The sequence below is a fragment of the Lissotriton helveticus genome, chromosome 11, assembly GCF_964261635.1.
Source record: "Lissotriton helveticus chromosome 11, aLisHel1.1, whole genome shotgun sequence".
In the NCBI taxonomy this organism is placed as follows: domain Eukaryota; kingdom Metazoa; phylum Chordata; class Amphibia; order Caudata; family Salamandridae; genus Lissotriton; species Lissotriton helveticus.
In genome coordinates this window covers 1101881836-1101898211 of record NC_136072.1, presented here as the reverse complement: position 1 = coordinate 1101898211, position 16376 = coordinate 1101881836, and the positions used below count along the sequence as shown (strand labels likewise).

The window sequence follows — 16376 nt, the reverse complement described above, 5'->3', positions numbered from 1 at the left end:
TGACTTCTGGTTCTTACTTCCCCTGTTGGAGATGTGGGATCTTCAAGGCCTGTCTGGTCCAAGAATTGTAAGAGTTATGAGAAAGAAAGAAAGAAAGAAAGTACCTGAAAAGTTGAAGTCGGTCGTCGTGGGAGGGAGGGAGGGTGCGGAAAGTGAAAGCAGCGCGATTTAACGCGAGACACTGACCAAGCAAACAAGCATTGGTCATGCAACTGGGCCACGAAATAAAATAATACATTTAAAAAAACATGAGTTGTGCACACGCGTGCGACGAAAAAAGTGCTGTGCGCGTGCAGGTAAACTGGTCGCCGCTTTGGAAGCACTTTCAAAAGCGGCTTACTAAATGTCTCGCTGACAGCGCATGCGCGCTGGATCAGCGAGACCTAAAAAAACTGGGGGTTTATGTACAAGAGGCCTGTGTCGCCGGAGCTACACTTTTTGTAGACGCTCCAGTGGCGCAAGGCTTTCCTTGGGCCTTTCCGGTGGGTATTCCCACGCAACACCCATGTATTTTGATGGTGCCCCAGATTTACAAAATCACGCAAACCTGAGGCAGCTCTAAGACCATACGCCTACCCAGAGCAAACTGCACCGTATTTACGAGATACGATGCATTCCTGTCCTTTCTGCCTGCGCTGGCGCACACTTTGGTTCCTAGTGCTAATGCAGTGGAGCAAGGGTGTCTGCGTTGTTGGCAGGATTTTTTTTGTGTAGGAAGGGGCAGCTTCCTACACAAAAACAATCCATGGAGGCATTTTTCACGTTCTACAGCACACATGAAAAGAGGAAAAAACAAGGTGAAATGAAAACATTTCTGCTCATTACGCCTGCTCTGGGGAAGCGTATGGTTTTGATGCTGCCCCAGGTTTATATGACTTTGTAAATCTGGGGCAGCATCAAAATCCATGGGTGTTGAGTGGGAAAACCCACAGCAACACCCATGGAATGGCTCCTTTACGCAGAGTAAGCCAAGGCAGCGCAGAGCACTGCCTTGCCTTTCTCCATATCTATGAGGGCATTTTCTATTTCTTTTATCAGATTTATATAGCGCAAACTCGACCCTAAGGTATTGGAGCGCTTTACATGAGTACCGGTTACATTACACAAGGACACATTCATTTTTTTGGTAGGTACGGGGAGATTAAGTGATTTGCCCAGAATCACAGGAAGTAGACGCGATCCAGAGGCTCAAACCTTGGTTTCCCAGGTCCAAAGACGGCAATCTAGCCGTCAGACCACATCTTCTCCATGCAAAGCCATGCAGGGTGGCTTTGCGTCGCCTCGTAGATATGATTGAGAGGCCTGTGCCATCAGAGCGTAAAAAACAAAGCGGTGTTCCAGCGACGCAGGCCTCTTGTAAATAAGCCCCCAGGTTTTAAAATAGATCCAAGGCATACTATATATAGATCAGTCATGCCTGTTTTTCACAGCGTTTACGTAATGTCCCAGTTTCCCTAAAGATGTTTTTTTAACCCCAGCCCCCTTAATTTAGCCAAGTACACATTACTCCGACCACCATTCTCGGACACCCAATTTCCTCTTTTTCCACCGAGAACACTGTAAGAAATCAGACATGAAATTGAGATGGACCCAGTAGTTAGTTAGCCCTTGCAATATTCCCAAGTGCAATAGCTTAATCGACCATATGTGTTTTTTTACAATTCTTCTTCAGCCTTATAATCCTATCTAATGGATGCAATTATACAAAGCTGCTTCTCTGGTTGCCATCTCGATGTCTAACCTGCAAAATTTATGAAAGAATTATGTTTTGGCACGATTAATGAAATTCATCTCTTTTTTTTCTAACTCACCTGAAACTGGCAAAGTCCCGGATGGTATCTGGAAAAGTGCTGCTATCAAACCATTATTGGAAAAAAACACTTCTCTAAAACCTACATATCCAGAAATAACCAGTCAATTTCTCACCTCCCTTCCTTATCTAAGTTGTTTGACTAACTGCATTTTTTTTTTACCAGTTTCAGAATTTATTGAAGAAAACAGCCTTTTAGATAGTTGTAGTTTTTGTTCTTGACGACCTGTGAAGGATGATGAATGCATGCGGTCCTGGAGCTTTGGTTCTCTTGGACCTCTCTACCGCATTTGATACAATTGAGCACATAATCCTACTTGAACGATTGTGTGATACAAGGCTCAGATCAAACGTTTTAGCCTGGTGTATTTATTTTTTTACAATAGAAAACCAATAGTTTCTCTGCCTCTTTTTTAATCCTCAGTTATAGAAATCTGTTATGGATCAATTTGATCTCCATCGCTTTTTAACATTTACTGGGTACAACCATTTTTTTGAAAGCTAAAGATAAGCAGTTAATTTTTGGACTGTCACCAGAAACAAACCAATCTACCCCTCTAACTAGGATCCTTGAGGCTAACAGATGGTGGATGTCTATGAATTACTGAAAATTAAATCATAGCAAAACTGAAATACTTCTGACATCACCTAAAATCTGTATAACTGACTTGAACTGGACACAGCACCTTCTTCCTCAGTCCCAATTTAGCAATCTAGCCTGATTTCAAACTCAGTCCTATCACTTTGGTAGCCAATGTAACCACGTCCTCTGTGCTTCAACTTCAGCTGCTTTTGAGCCCTCCAACCACTTTTAGACAACAAATTAATGATACCAGTGATAAAAGCTGTAATTCAGCCACGATTGGACTATGGTAGTGCAGTCTAACTGGCTGCACTGAAAAAATGTGATATGTAGGTACAGTAGATCCGGAACGCGGAAATTCGACAACTCTGTGATCTGTGACTCTCTTGACTCAGTTATATCAGGCAGAAAGAAACCACATTGGCTATCAGTGCACGACAGAATAATTTGTATTGCTTTCACTATTGTATATACAGCGGTTTATCAAACACAAAAAGTATACAGATGCCTGAAAGAGTGGTGCCAAAGAAATGTATGTACCATAAAAGCAGGAGTGTTGCCATAAACAGCTTTAGTCACTCATACAAAAGGTGATGAATAGAATGCTTGCAATTTGTCTAACCCCTTGCAATCACTAAGGGTAACATTCCAACTCATCGTTCTTTTCCTCACCAGGACACCTTAGATTAAAACAAGCCATATGCAAATCAGTCTTGGTCATGCACCAATAGGAAGAGCAGAGTCGAACTGCCTAGGTCCAGATCGGGAACGCAAGAAACTCAAGATTGGGTTTGGTCTGACTGGACTGTGTCAGCCAAAAAGCTTTGAATTAGAACCAAACGTATGATAAATTGGAATGTATATGTGTGTGTGAAGTGGGATGTATTGTTTCATCATGAAGGCTGGGAACTGGGAAAGGATAATTGTGGGTAGTGGAAAAGGTTGAGAATATCCAATATGCAACGTATCTGAATGTGCAGTAAATGGGAGAGAAAAACAGTTCAGAGCTAGGGCTGAATTTGGAACTGATACCAGCCAGCGTAAAACATTTCTTCAATTATATTGGTTTATAAGGCGTCATTTTTACAGGCTGTAATAAAGGGGAAATAATGAAATATTCCAGTACTTTAGAGTCTGCCACTGTACCACGGTGCATTATTGGTTTCAGTGGAACACAGAGCAAGGAACACATGTCTGGGCATACCCATGGCCACTTAGGGAATTCCACAAAACACAGAGTGGAACAGTGGGTGAAAATAAATGGGCTGCATTGCTACGCAGAGCGGTTGCCAAGCATTCCTTCCATCATTTTGTGAATGAGGTTACGCCCAGATGTGGATCGGCTGCTCATTGTGCCATAGGATCCAAGCTATACCTCACTGATGAGGCCTAAGAAGGTTGAAAAAGTCTGGTGATCACCTGTGTTACCTTCTGGAGGAGACCTCACCTGGAAGTTCGGGATGTACTGTTCCCATGAGGAACAGGATCAGTAATGATTAGCATTAGGTGGCCTTTGTCTAGAGTGGCACTCTGGGTGAATAAAGATAGGTTAGAATGGTACCCCGAACGATTGCCAGTGATTATTCTTTATGTAAATATTCCACCCTTCACATTTTGTATGAGTGACATAAAGAGGTTTATGCCAACATTCCTGCTTTTATGGTGCACACATTTTCCTGGCATCGCTCCTTCAGGTGTCTGCACTCTAATGGTCATCAGCTTTTTTTGCCAAGCATCGAGTAAGGAGAGTTCTCTGTTCACCATCGGAAAATGACAACTTGATACCTTTTATTAGTGTCTCACTGAATAAGTGAGGGATGCGCTTGGCAATCACTAGATGTATCTTCCCAGGACAGTAGAGTGACTGGGACCTCTGGAAGTAAGGGTGCATGATGAAACAAATCACAGAAGGGAACCAAACCATGGAGGGCATGACAGTTTCATTTTTTTTTTTAAACAATTTTTATTTGCATTTAAGTTTTATAGAACATCATTACCCCCCACCCCCACCCCTGCAGAACAGGTAGCAAAATCTAACTTATTGTTGATTTTAACAAATATGGAGAAAAATATATACATTTGTTCAGTGAACATGAAGCTAACAAACTATGACAAAGCATAGAAAGAGAGACATTTGATATAAGACCTAAGCAATTCAAACATTTCAGTCCTCATGCATCCAAACAAACAGGGGTGCCCATATCATCAAGCCCTTATTCCGCTTTGTCCTCCCTTTGTTTCTATAGATGGCTACTTCTAGGTTGCAGGTTGCAAACAGCCTAGTTCTCCATTCTACAAACGATGGTGCTAATGGATCTATCCAGGCTGACGCAATGCACAGTCTGAAGACAGCCATAGCAACGAAGATAAGCCCGTGCATTGAATGGGGTCGGGATATGTTCGACATAGCTAATAGAATTTCTTCAGTTGATATGTTAATACGGCATTGTGCGAGGTTGGAAAGAAAGTCAGAGATTGTCGATATAATATTCCCTAATAAAGGACACGTAGCAAACATGTGAGTTGAATCTGCTGATGGAAGGGAGCACCTCTGACAGTGTGTCCTGAATCCGTTCCCCCATTTCGCCAATTTGTCTGGGGTATAATAAAGTGAAAAAAATGTTTTATAAAATTGTGCTTGGAGTTTCATGGACATTAGGGTTGATATTGACATCTCCAAGGCTTCCAAGGAGGTTCATGGAGAGATGCCAAGTCTACTCTGCCATGCCACCATATGTTTCTCCAAATCGTCTGGCATAAGTAAATTAAGCCCTGCATATATCTCGCCAATTTTAGGGGTTTTTATGGATAGTAATTTGTCCATAGTTTGCCACGGTTGAAATTTAATGCGACCTCCCCCTTTCTTTAAGATAAAATCCCGCACTTGGAGGTATTTGAAGAAATCTCTATTAGATAGTTTGAATTCGGTTTTTAGTTCCTCAAACGACTTTATACCATTCACAGAAAAAAAGCACCCGAGTTGTTTTATCCCCAATTCGGCCCATCTATTTGATACTAAATCTTGAAATATTTCCGGGAGATCCAAATTCTGTATTATAGGTGTATAGAAAGAGTACCGGCCTAAACCAACTAATTTTTTGACATTCCGCCATACTTTAATAGTGCTAGAAATAGTCTTGAATTTCACTTTTTTAAAGTAATCATCGTTTGAGTGCCGCCATAAGCAACCTGCACAGCCGTCTCCCAGAATAAGTTCTTGCGGGGTGGGAATATTATGGACGTCTATGTCTCCTTTTAAAAGATATGCGCTGTATCTCAGCACTGTTGCCCAATAATACAGTTTAAAGTTTGGTAATGTCCATCCCCCCCGATCTCTAGATAAAGTAAGCCACCTGAGTGCTCTTCGTGGCTTGTGATATCCCCATATAAAACGTGAAAACAAATTATCTATATTTTTAAAAACTGTTTCGGAGAATTCAAGGTTAATTGAACGAAAAAAATAGAGAAACTTCGGGAAGAATAGCATTTTGACGACATTAACTCTCCCCCCAATAGTGAGCTGTAGATTATGTAGGCGCAGTAGTTTCTTGACTGACGCTGGAATCTGGGGACCACGGTTCGATCCCCGGCTCCGGCGGCAGGTTAGCCCAGCACCATGTGACTCTGGGCAATAGCTCGCTTAATCTTCCCGACGGCCCCCAGCGCCTAGAGACCCTTACGGGTGATTGTGCGCTTTATAAATGTGGACTTTAAATGTGGACTTTCTTGGTGCGACTTATGAGAGGGTTAAGATTATCGTCAACTATGTTTGCAATATTAGCATCAATACTCACGCCTAGGTAGATTGCTTTATTAATTATTCTTGGATCTTTCATCGTAATTTTATTATTTATAATGATCTGGGTTTTACTACGATTTAGTTTATAGCCCAAAACTTTGCCAAAAGCATGGGCTTCTCGTTCTATCCACTTAATGGCATTATTGGGGTCACCTGTGATAATAGCTATATCGTCAGCATATGCCAGACATTTAGTTTCTACGTTACGGACTTGAATTGAGGGAATTGAGTTGTTATTTTCCAAATTATTAATAAACACATCAATATAGATAGCAAAAAGGAGGGGCGAGCAAGGGCAGCCCTGTCTTGTACGCCGCGTAATGGCGAAACTTTCAGATAAAGCCCCATTGATTAAAACGTGGGCACTGGGGTTTACATAAAGCTGTTGGACTGCTGTTAAATAGTGTATGTCAATCCCACAGTTTGATAGGGCCGCCCACAGGAATTTCCAGGAGACCCTATCAAATGCTTTCTCCACGTCGAGTAGTATGAGGGCCATAGGGTCTCCTGTCACCCCCGTATAATAAACAAGCATTTACAATGCAATGGTTTAGCCTTTGGAAAAGTTAGAGGTATTGGCATTGTAAATGACAAACTTTGTATTTATGTGTTGGTTTTGTCATTTACATTGCCATTAGCTTAATCTCTCGCAATGTGAGACCTATTGTACCCTACGGACGAGCTCAGCAGACAGCAATTACTACCACACACACACACCCAGAGCCACACACACACACACACCCAGAGCCACACACACACCCAGAGACACACACACACACCCAGACACACACACACACACCCAGAGACACACACACACCCAGAGCCCCCCCAACACACACACACACACATACACGCACCCAGAGCCCCCCCCCCCCACACACACACACCCAGAGCCCCCTTACACACACCCACCCACCCAGAGCCACACACACACACACCCACCCAGAGCCACACACACACACACCCACCCAGAACCACACGCACCCACACAGAGGCAGGGCAGCCCACATCTCACTTCTTGCTGTTTGAACGATAGATCTCACTTCCAATGGCTAGCCTCCATTTATGGAGCTAGCCAATGGAAGTGAGAGGCGGTGAGAGGCGGGACTTTTGTCCATAATGTCTGTCCATAATTGTGTAAAGGACAGGGGACTAAGGGAGTATGAAGGGATGCCTCAGTCATGAGGTTCCCTCCTTTTTACCACATGGTCTCTGCATCGACTTAGAAACCATGACTTTACATTTCCACAGCTGAGCTTACTGCAAGTCTCACACTGTGCAATAGGAAAAGTTTAGCGAGAAAAACAACAAGCAAAGCATAGCTGCCAAGGTATCAGATTCATAGTGGGACATTTTCATAATTTCAGTGCAAATATGAGTGATATTTTAACGACTATGAGTGACACTTTCTGGAGAGCAACATCAAGCATTGACGACGAGGGAAACATATAAATATCAGACATTACACCCATTTGCATGTCAAGATTGTCTGAATTGTACTGTGTGAGCTACCAAAGACCATTCATTAAAGGGTGTGAGCCACCGGACAAATGGACTGAGGAAGGCAAAAGGGATGCCCAGCCCTCCACTAAAGGAGAATCCTGAAAGAGAACATCTCAGAAAAAGATGACTGCCTTCACCAGTGAGGAGCATCGTTATTCAGCAATTAAGGGGGCATACCTGTGTGTTGGTCAAGATGTTTGCAATCACAGCAATGTGTGAAGCATGATTACTGAAATCATACCTGCGTGTGGTGCATGATTGCAGAAAGAATAGTAGAGTGGGACACATGATTACAAATACTCCGCACAAAATATGGTAAAGTCAGCCTTAATTTCAGAGATCGGCCTACGTAGTTATCTATAGTACTGTTTACACAATACTTTAATATCAATGAGGTCGACTGCAATGTTGCACCATTTATGCCTCTCACAATATCAGGGGTATTGCACTTGTGAAAAATAAACTCCTGCTGATGCTGGAGCAGGAAACAAATCAGCAGCAAGATATTTGTGTGGGCTGGCTCCCCGGGGGCTTTAACTTAACAATAATATTACTTCCACTTGTGAAAGGAACAAACAATGTCAAAGGCACTGTGGCAATAATGCTGCAAATGACACCAGCAGATGGGTGCTTCGTATGGGATTCTTCGACTTTGCGGCCCATGGCTAGGAGGTCGGGTCAAGCAGCTGAGGCTGTGAGCTTCATACTGCCAACCGAATGTTCCTGACATCTATCTGTGGCTCATCCCGCAAGCAGCTCCCCTGTACTCATGGAGACTAATCACACCTGCAATCTGTGCCTCGTGTAACGCGCAGTATCCCTGCCCTTTAGAGACGGGTATTAAACTCTTACTGATTTTTCCCTCAGATAGTGGCATTTACCATTAAAATGTGTGTAGTCCTCAAAAGTAGGCAAACCAAAGCAAATTATGCAGCTTAATGCGGCACACTTTCAAGCAGCACTATCTCATTGTTTTGCCACTGCTGCATATATTAACGCCGCATGGGCAAACATTTCACCTTTTTATCAGTTGAATATCTAAATATAGCAATCAGCAACTGACAGGTCTGAGGTGACCTGCAGCCGCGCGATAGAAGGAAGGCCTGCCCCTGCGCAGCAACACATGCAGCACCGTTTTTATTAATACATTTTGATCTGTTTGAGCTAGAAGAAGTTATTTTTTTTGTCAAAATCAGCAAGTTATGCAAAACGGTGATGGATTATGTGGCAAGTGTGGCAAATCAAAGATTATGCCGGAAACGCCGCAAAATTGCATGTTTACAGGGGTCGTACTCCAGTAGTGAGCCCCACACATTCACAACAATACTTAATTATTAACGGTCACTTTGCATACATGTGTTTACTTTAATATCAAGCGAGTACGCCGTCTCTGAGAGAATAAGTTAGAAGGGATCCATCAAGTCAGGCGGAATTCTCTTTGCTTCGTCGAGGGTTCATGAAAAAGTTGCTTCTTTAGTCGCGGCCGGTGGAACAACACCAGTCACGGCCGGCATGAATCAGGGGGCTGGGGGGAAAGGGAGGAAAACCGCGCGGGGAGGGGTGGGTTAATGCAATGAATTAAACTCACCAGGCATCTTCTTCGGTCCCGCGCGTCGCCCCACGTCTCCTTTGCAACGCTCAACAGGGAATACTAACTGCGCCAAATCAGGAGACCAAATGCGACTTGGGGGGGAGGGGGGCTGGCGGCGGACCCTTGTTTCCTCGTATCCTGGCATTTGATAGGGCATGGGGCGTTGTAACTCCAGTCAGTCTTGGGTGTAACTGAATTTGCATGGCGCGACTGGGCGGACGACGCATTGTTTTATTAGCGCTCTTTGAGGTGGGCATAAAAAAGGCCAACAAGCGTCCAAAGAAAACATCACATCCATGCCCTGTGTTGCCGCTACACAGCTAACAAAACAAGCGGGAGGGGGAGGAGAGACGCAGCGCCATTGCGAGGCCAGCATCAGGAAAACAAGCGGGAGGGGGGCGGGAGAGAACACGGACGACGGGAGGGGGGCGGGAGAGAACACGGACGACGGGAGGGGGGCGGGAGAGAACACGGACGACGGGAGGGGGGCGGGAGAGAACACGGACGGTGGGAGGGGGGCGGGAGAGGACACGGACGGCGGGAAAGGGGAGGGAACGGGAAAAAAACGTAACTCCGCCCTGGGAAAAAATCTCGGGAACGCTCCCGAATCTGGTCCGGCCTTGACGGACAGATCCGGCACCCAATGGCTAGCCTCCATTTATGGAGCTAGCCAATGAGAGCCGGGGGACGTTCCCGAACTCCTTATTGTCAACATAGGATTTCACCTGCGCCGAAAAGCTGCGCAGAGCGCAGCCTTCGGCAGGCGAAACCCAAAAAGGGAAATAACCCTTTGCATATGATCAGTCGTGGACCTTCCTGGAACAAAGCCATGTTGTCTTTCTGAAATAATATTGTGAATTACGGGTGCCAATCGAACTGCTAGTATTTTTGAGTATATTTTAGAGTCCCCGTTAATCAAAGTGATTGGTCGATATGAGCCCAATTCTTTCGCATCTTTGTTTTTTTTAGGAAATACTATAATCTTGGCAATGGACCACGACCGTGGCGGGTTCCCCCCAGAGAAGATATTTTGGAAAAGGGGAGTTATGATATTCTCAAGTTGAGGGGCAAATGTAAGGTAAAAATCGGTTGGAATTCCGTCCATGCCTGCTGCCTTTCCGGTAGCCAGGCCCTTAATTGCTAAGAGTATTTCGTCATAGGTGATTGTACCATCTAAAATCTCCTGATCATTAGTTTCCAAGTGTGACGGGGTAAATGGTTCCAAGTACATATTGGGATCACCACATTCAGTATTATCCTCGTGATAGAGGTTCTTATAGAACCTTTGAAAGGATGTTCTTATTTCAGATGGATCTGATCTTAGGCCTAAATCCGGGTCCCTAATTTCTTTAATTAGAGCAAAAGATGTCTCTTCGCGGGTTCTGACAGCTAATTGGTGGCCCATTTTTTCCCCTAGCTCGTAAATTTTAGCCTTGTTGATATTAGCTTTAATAGCTGCTCTATCAATTAATATTGACAAGATCTTATTCTTAGCAATAGCCACTTTGCGCTCTGCATTAGTTGTTGGATTACCTTCCTGTATCGTTTTAATAAGTCCTTCTTCTGCTTTACATAGATCTTCTTCTAGTGAGATTATTTTTATTTTTTCGGTTTTATTGTGGTGAAAGGAAAATTTCATCGTTTCGCCCCGAACCCCGGCCTTCAGCGTGTCCCAGACAATGTCGATGGAGGTAGACCCGATATTATCTGATAAGAAAGCGGGGATCCATGTTCTCATATGTAAATTATATGCTTTATTATATAGTAAAGCTCTTTCGAAAGTCCATATATTTGTGTTAGATTTTTCAGGACCCTTCATTAGGTTAAGCTTAAGCGGGTTGTGATCTGACAAAATTCTAGGCAGTTTATTGATTTGACATGTAGAGCGCAAGCTATTCGAAAGAAGCAGATAGTCTAGTCTTACATGTTTGGAGTGTGGAGATGAATTATAGGTATAACCAGGGTCGCCCGGATGATCCATGGCCCAGCCATCTAGAAGGCTGTGTTGTAAACATAGATCTTTAAGAGCAAGAAAAACCTTTGGTTTCCTGCCTTGATAAATAAACCCAGGATCTGTGGACCAATTACAGGGTAGATGCATATTAAAATCTCCACAGAGAATCAAAGGAAGGGGCCAGTGAAATAACTCGTTGGACACCTTAATCAGTACCTCCGGATCGTCAATAATATCCCCATATATTGTACATAACGTGAATTTGCCTACACCGTTATTGATATGGCATTCTGTAATTGCAAATCTACCTAAAGTATCCGCTTTGGACCGGGAAAATTGTAGCCCCCCACCCTTTGCTAAAATTGCGACCCCCCTGGTGCGTGTCCCCTGTGATGTAGCTGCTATAAGTCGATATCCTAAAGATTTCAATAGATATTGTTGCGACCCTTCAATATGTGTCTCTTGGAGACACACGATATTCGGCCCCGAAATTCTTAGACCCTCTGCGGTTTTTTGTCTTTTTTTTATATCATTGAGGCCGCAAATGTTCATTGACAATATGCTGATCCTAGCCATTAGAGTTTTTCTTATAGACTCTAAAAAATAAACCACCTGCTTCTTTAGTTCTTTCTATTTCGCTAAGGTTAGTATACTCAATGTGTCCCATAAGGGTATTTTTCTTTTTCTTTTTTTTTTATTGTTTTTTTTTTTCTTTACCTTTGTTCTCCTTCCTCCCTTCCTTTCCCCCATCCTGTTCTGCCCCCCCTAACTAGTTGCCCCTGCTCGCTCAACCCCCCCTTCCCACCCAGAGCCCTCCCACCACCCCACGCCCCTTTCCATCCGATGAGGCACTCCAGGTGCGTTGGTACCCGGGTGTGGGTGTCCCTGTGATCCGCCCGCGTTAGCACCCTTCCCCGTCCTAACCCTGTGTATCTAAAATGTGATAGTTGAGCTTTAAGTGGTTGTGTAATTAACAAATTCAACAATTATTATATTTATCAACCCCCGTGCACAATTTCTCCCCCAAATGTACTTATGTAAAAGTCACAGGTTCACAATACTCATTGTGCATTATCAGTCTATATTTGTACTTGTGCTGGTTTTTCCAGACTTCCTTGCCCCAACTTCTGTTATTTCTCTCAAGTAATCTTGGGCTTGAACCTCGCTAGTGAAGCTTCGCGTTATTCCTTTATATATGATTTTCAGTCTCGCGGGGTTCTGGAGATAGACAGTAGCTTCAAGTTTTTCAAAGGGCTTAAACAGTTGACGCATCCTCCATCTTCTTTCGACAGTCGGATGTGCAAAATCCGGTCGTACAAAATTTTTTAATCCTTTGTGTTCCCGCTGACTAGTTGGTCTTGCGAGATCATATATGGCTTCTCTGAGGAGAAATTTTCCAAAATTGATTAACATAGCCCTCGGATATTGCGGTGTCTTCTGAGAATATTTGGGTAGCATCAAGGGAAATCGGTGGGACCATTGTACCTCCTTGTCCATATCCCAAGCCTCAAGTTCAGGGAATGCAGTTTTTAGGAGGCCAATCATAGATCCTCTTGCGTCATTTTCCTCAAAACCTTCCGGAATTCCGAGAAATCTCAGATTGTTCCTTCTGCATCTATTTTCCTGGTCCTCCACTTTTAGCATGAGATCCCTTATGATACCGTCATGTTCTTTTTCTTTCTTGAGAAGTTCAGTAACATCTGTTTCCAGATATTCGGTACGGGTTTCTACCGAAGCCATTCTTTCAGAGATTTCTGTACATGTGTTGCCAACTTTCTTAATTGCGCCTTGTAATTTTTCCATGGCCACATGATTTCTCTGGCTGTCTTTTTTCACATCAGCGTGGAAATTCTTGATGGAGCTTAAGACTTTGCTCAATGATGGTTCTGGTAATATACGAGGACTTCCCATCGGCTTCCGAATTCTTCCCTCTCTTTCCTTCATGTTCTGATGTTCTTCAATTGATTTTCCAGTTTTTCTCTCGGACAGGCTTTTCCGTGAATGTATTGTTTTTGGTTTTTTAGCGTGGTCGGTGTTAATGCCTGGGTCGGTGGCCTCTTCGGCTGTATAACTTCCTTGGAGTTTTATCCTCCTTTTTGCCAGGTGTTTCTTTGATTTTACGCTAAGTCCGGTTTTGCCGGATATACGAGGGTCGTAGGAACCTTGCCCATCATGCGTTTCTTCGTCAGGTAAATCTACATTGCTCTCCGAGCTCTCAGTCAGTTCACTTGATTCACTAGAAACGGACATCCCAGTCTTGTATATGTCTGAGTCCGATTCCTTCTCAGTAGCTAAGGTATTTAGCGGTCACTGGCGGTTCTCTGACAATAATGCATGATTTTGTATTTCTGATGTTCCAGCAGGCTCTATGTTATCCGCTACCCCTGGTAATGATGATTTGACCTCACCGGGTTTATTTAGGGTAGTCAACTCAATTATTGTGTTTTTTTTAACCATTATTGCTGGTACGGTTTCTTCCTTTCTCAAGTTGGAATCCAGAATGGAATCGTTCACTTCTTCATCACCTGCAACGAATTCCGAGCGGAGGTCTTTGTTTATCTTTTTTATATCACTTATGTTGTATTTATCATTTATCTTACAAATTCAATGACAGTTTCAAATGTTCAATCTCAAAGTTAGGGCTTGAACACATGCAGATTTGCTTTCAAAGCCGTATTTAGCCTTTCCAGAAGTGCTGGTTGATGGTGATGCAAAAGATTTTAAACTGCATCATCACTCCAATAGTTAATAAGCACAGAATTTTCATGGTGGGCTCAATGTGGTCCTTCATCTCAAGATTAAAAATGGATCCTATGGACATTTGTTGATCTTTTTCTGAAAAAGTATGAAATAAAGAGGAGCTGTTGTGCGACACGGTCCCTATAGGGTCCTTTCTTTGAGTTTAAGACATTGACTTATAATTGAAAATATCACTGAGGAACAGCTTGAGTGTTTTTAAGGATTGGAGTCACTCATGCATGCCTGAGCGAGGATATGCCAACTCCTTCTTAAAGAGATCTGCTGATAAAAGTAGTCAAAGATGGGGCCAGTTAGCTGACAATCACTTATCCAGGGCACTTTCCCAGTAGAGAGGAGTCTGCAACCTTTCCAAACACACATGACAAGGTAGAGCACAGGCAGCAGCAGTATACACTTCACATACATGTGCAGCAATAATGCATATCACTTCACAAACACGGATTAGATTAGATGCAGCATAGGCAGCAGTTACGAAACCGCTCCTTGTATGTAGTCATCTTTGGCTTCTCATACTGGAACGACTAAAAATAGCGAAAGCAAAAAGAAAGTTGCGGTGCCGAGAGAGATAATAAAAGAAGCAGAAAAGGAGGTTGTGTCATACTGTACATGTATAGAGGGCTGTCCAGGTGTGAAGGGAGCATTTTGACTATTCTGCTAGTTTTTAATGGCTCATCTGGAAAATTGTTACTTCCTTTATATGCCAAGTTTAGTAAATTGCATCCAAGTCTGTAATTCTCCTTTAGAGTGTTGCGTTTTTTCTGGAGAGTTTTTCTGCTGTATTAAGTCAAGTACTTGGAGCCCCATCTGGAGTATTATGTTCGGTTCTTGATGCCTCGCAATGAGTATTACTGCCAAAGTGAGAGGCAACCTCTGAAGTGTGGTGGTCTCTTTGGGAGTGATGTGTCCAGTTTCGGAGATTGCTTCGGCAGACGTCTGTCTAGTTCTGAAGGCCTAATCTATTGAGTTGTGCCCAGTTGAGGAGGCTATCTCGGGTTATTATTTCTTGCGGTTCCGTCTATGCTGAAGTGTCTACACCTGGACATCTCATCTGGAGGTTAAGGTGAATTTGAAAGTGAAGAGTGATGGGATGAAGTGAGGTAATGTTCAGCTGAGGAAGATGGAGGTGTGAGGTTTAATGGAGAGTGAGATGAGTGAGTGAGGGTGAGATGAGATTGATAGCAACGTTGAGATGAGTTGAGGGTGGAATTATGTAAAATTGAGGTGAAGTGTAATTTCTTCTAGTTTATATTTCATGATTGTTATTTTTCTCTCGTGGAAGGAACAATATACACTGCATCAGGAACCCGTTCAATGACCTGGGACAAACATTATTTTTTTGCGATGCATCCACTTACTGTTTGTTTTGGGGTCAAAGCTTCCTTATCAGTACACTCACAACTTGATGCAGCAGTTAGTGGTTTACACATGGCAATGTTTCAGTGTTTAGATATAGGTTAAAGAAGCACTGAAAAGATGTGATTTTTTAAGGCTGTTCATACATTGCTTCAGAGATAGGACACTTTTGGCTAGCATTCAGTCTTGTCTACAAAGTTTATTTTTCAAGAACTGAATATCACTAATGAGTGTCTGCCAATGGAGATTCACAGTACAGATGCCTCTTTCAAAGAGTCTCATATAAAAGAAGGAAGGTCAGGGAATATGTGCTCGCTCCCAAAGCATCTCTAGGACATGTCTGCAGTGAAGAACCTTCTGTTATAAGGAAAGACCTCCTAATCCTACATGCCAATGGCTTTTCTTTCGTATTTGTTTATAAAAAAGAATCTCCATGCCATCCTTTCTTTAAGGTGCACTGCAAGGATATGTTATAAAATGCATTGCAAAGTGCAGTATTTTTACCATGTTGTTTGTGTTAAGGGAGATCCTCAAGTAACATGCCCCACAACTCACTCTTGTACTGTTTTGGTGTATTAGGTCTAAAAGGTCAAACAGGCCATGAGGAATTAGGTGCAATGTCCGGGGGAAATGATAAATACTAATAAAGTAGTTATACCATTTGAAAAGTAAACCAGCATCTGTCCAGAGAAGGGCATTTCCTCGCCTATGCCCTATCAAGCAGTTAACTATTCTAAACGGCCCCACACAGATGGTCCGTAGTCAATATGTATTCTAGGAAGCTATAGGAACCATCACAAACAAGAGAAGCAAGAGGCAGGAAAGTGAGCCTATAGAGGAACAGAACACAAGTAGAACTTTGAGAAGCACGCTTTAGTCCAAAGCTCAGAGGCCTTTGATTATGGACACAAAAAACATAGATGGAGCACAAGACGAAAATACTACACAATACCCGTTGTCTCTAAGATTACTAGTGGATCATGGACGCCAGTGCACAAGAAATGCAAGGTCTAGCCAAGAACA

The 16376-nt window shown here is 43.1% G+C and overlaps 2 protein-coding genes across 4 annotated transcripts in view; one reads left to right on the top strand and one right to left on the bottom strand.

The window, feature by feature from the left end:
* LOC144790943 (uncharacterized) overlaps positions 1–16376 on the top strand; it is a 225330-nt gene that overhangs the window by 152722 nt on the left and 56232 nt on the right. The window lies entirely within an intron of this gene.
* CCDC74B (coiled-coil domain containing 74B) overlaps positions 1–16376 on the bottom strand; it is a 235322-nt gene that overhangs the window by 173052 nt on the left and 45894 nt on the right. The gene's annotated exons all lie outside the window — the stretch shown is intronic.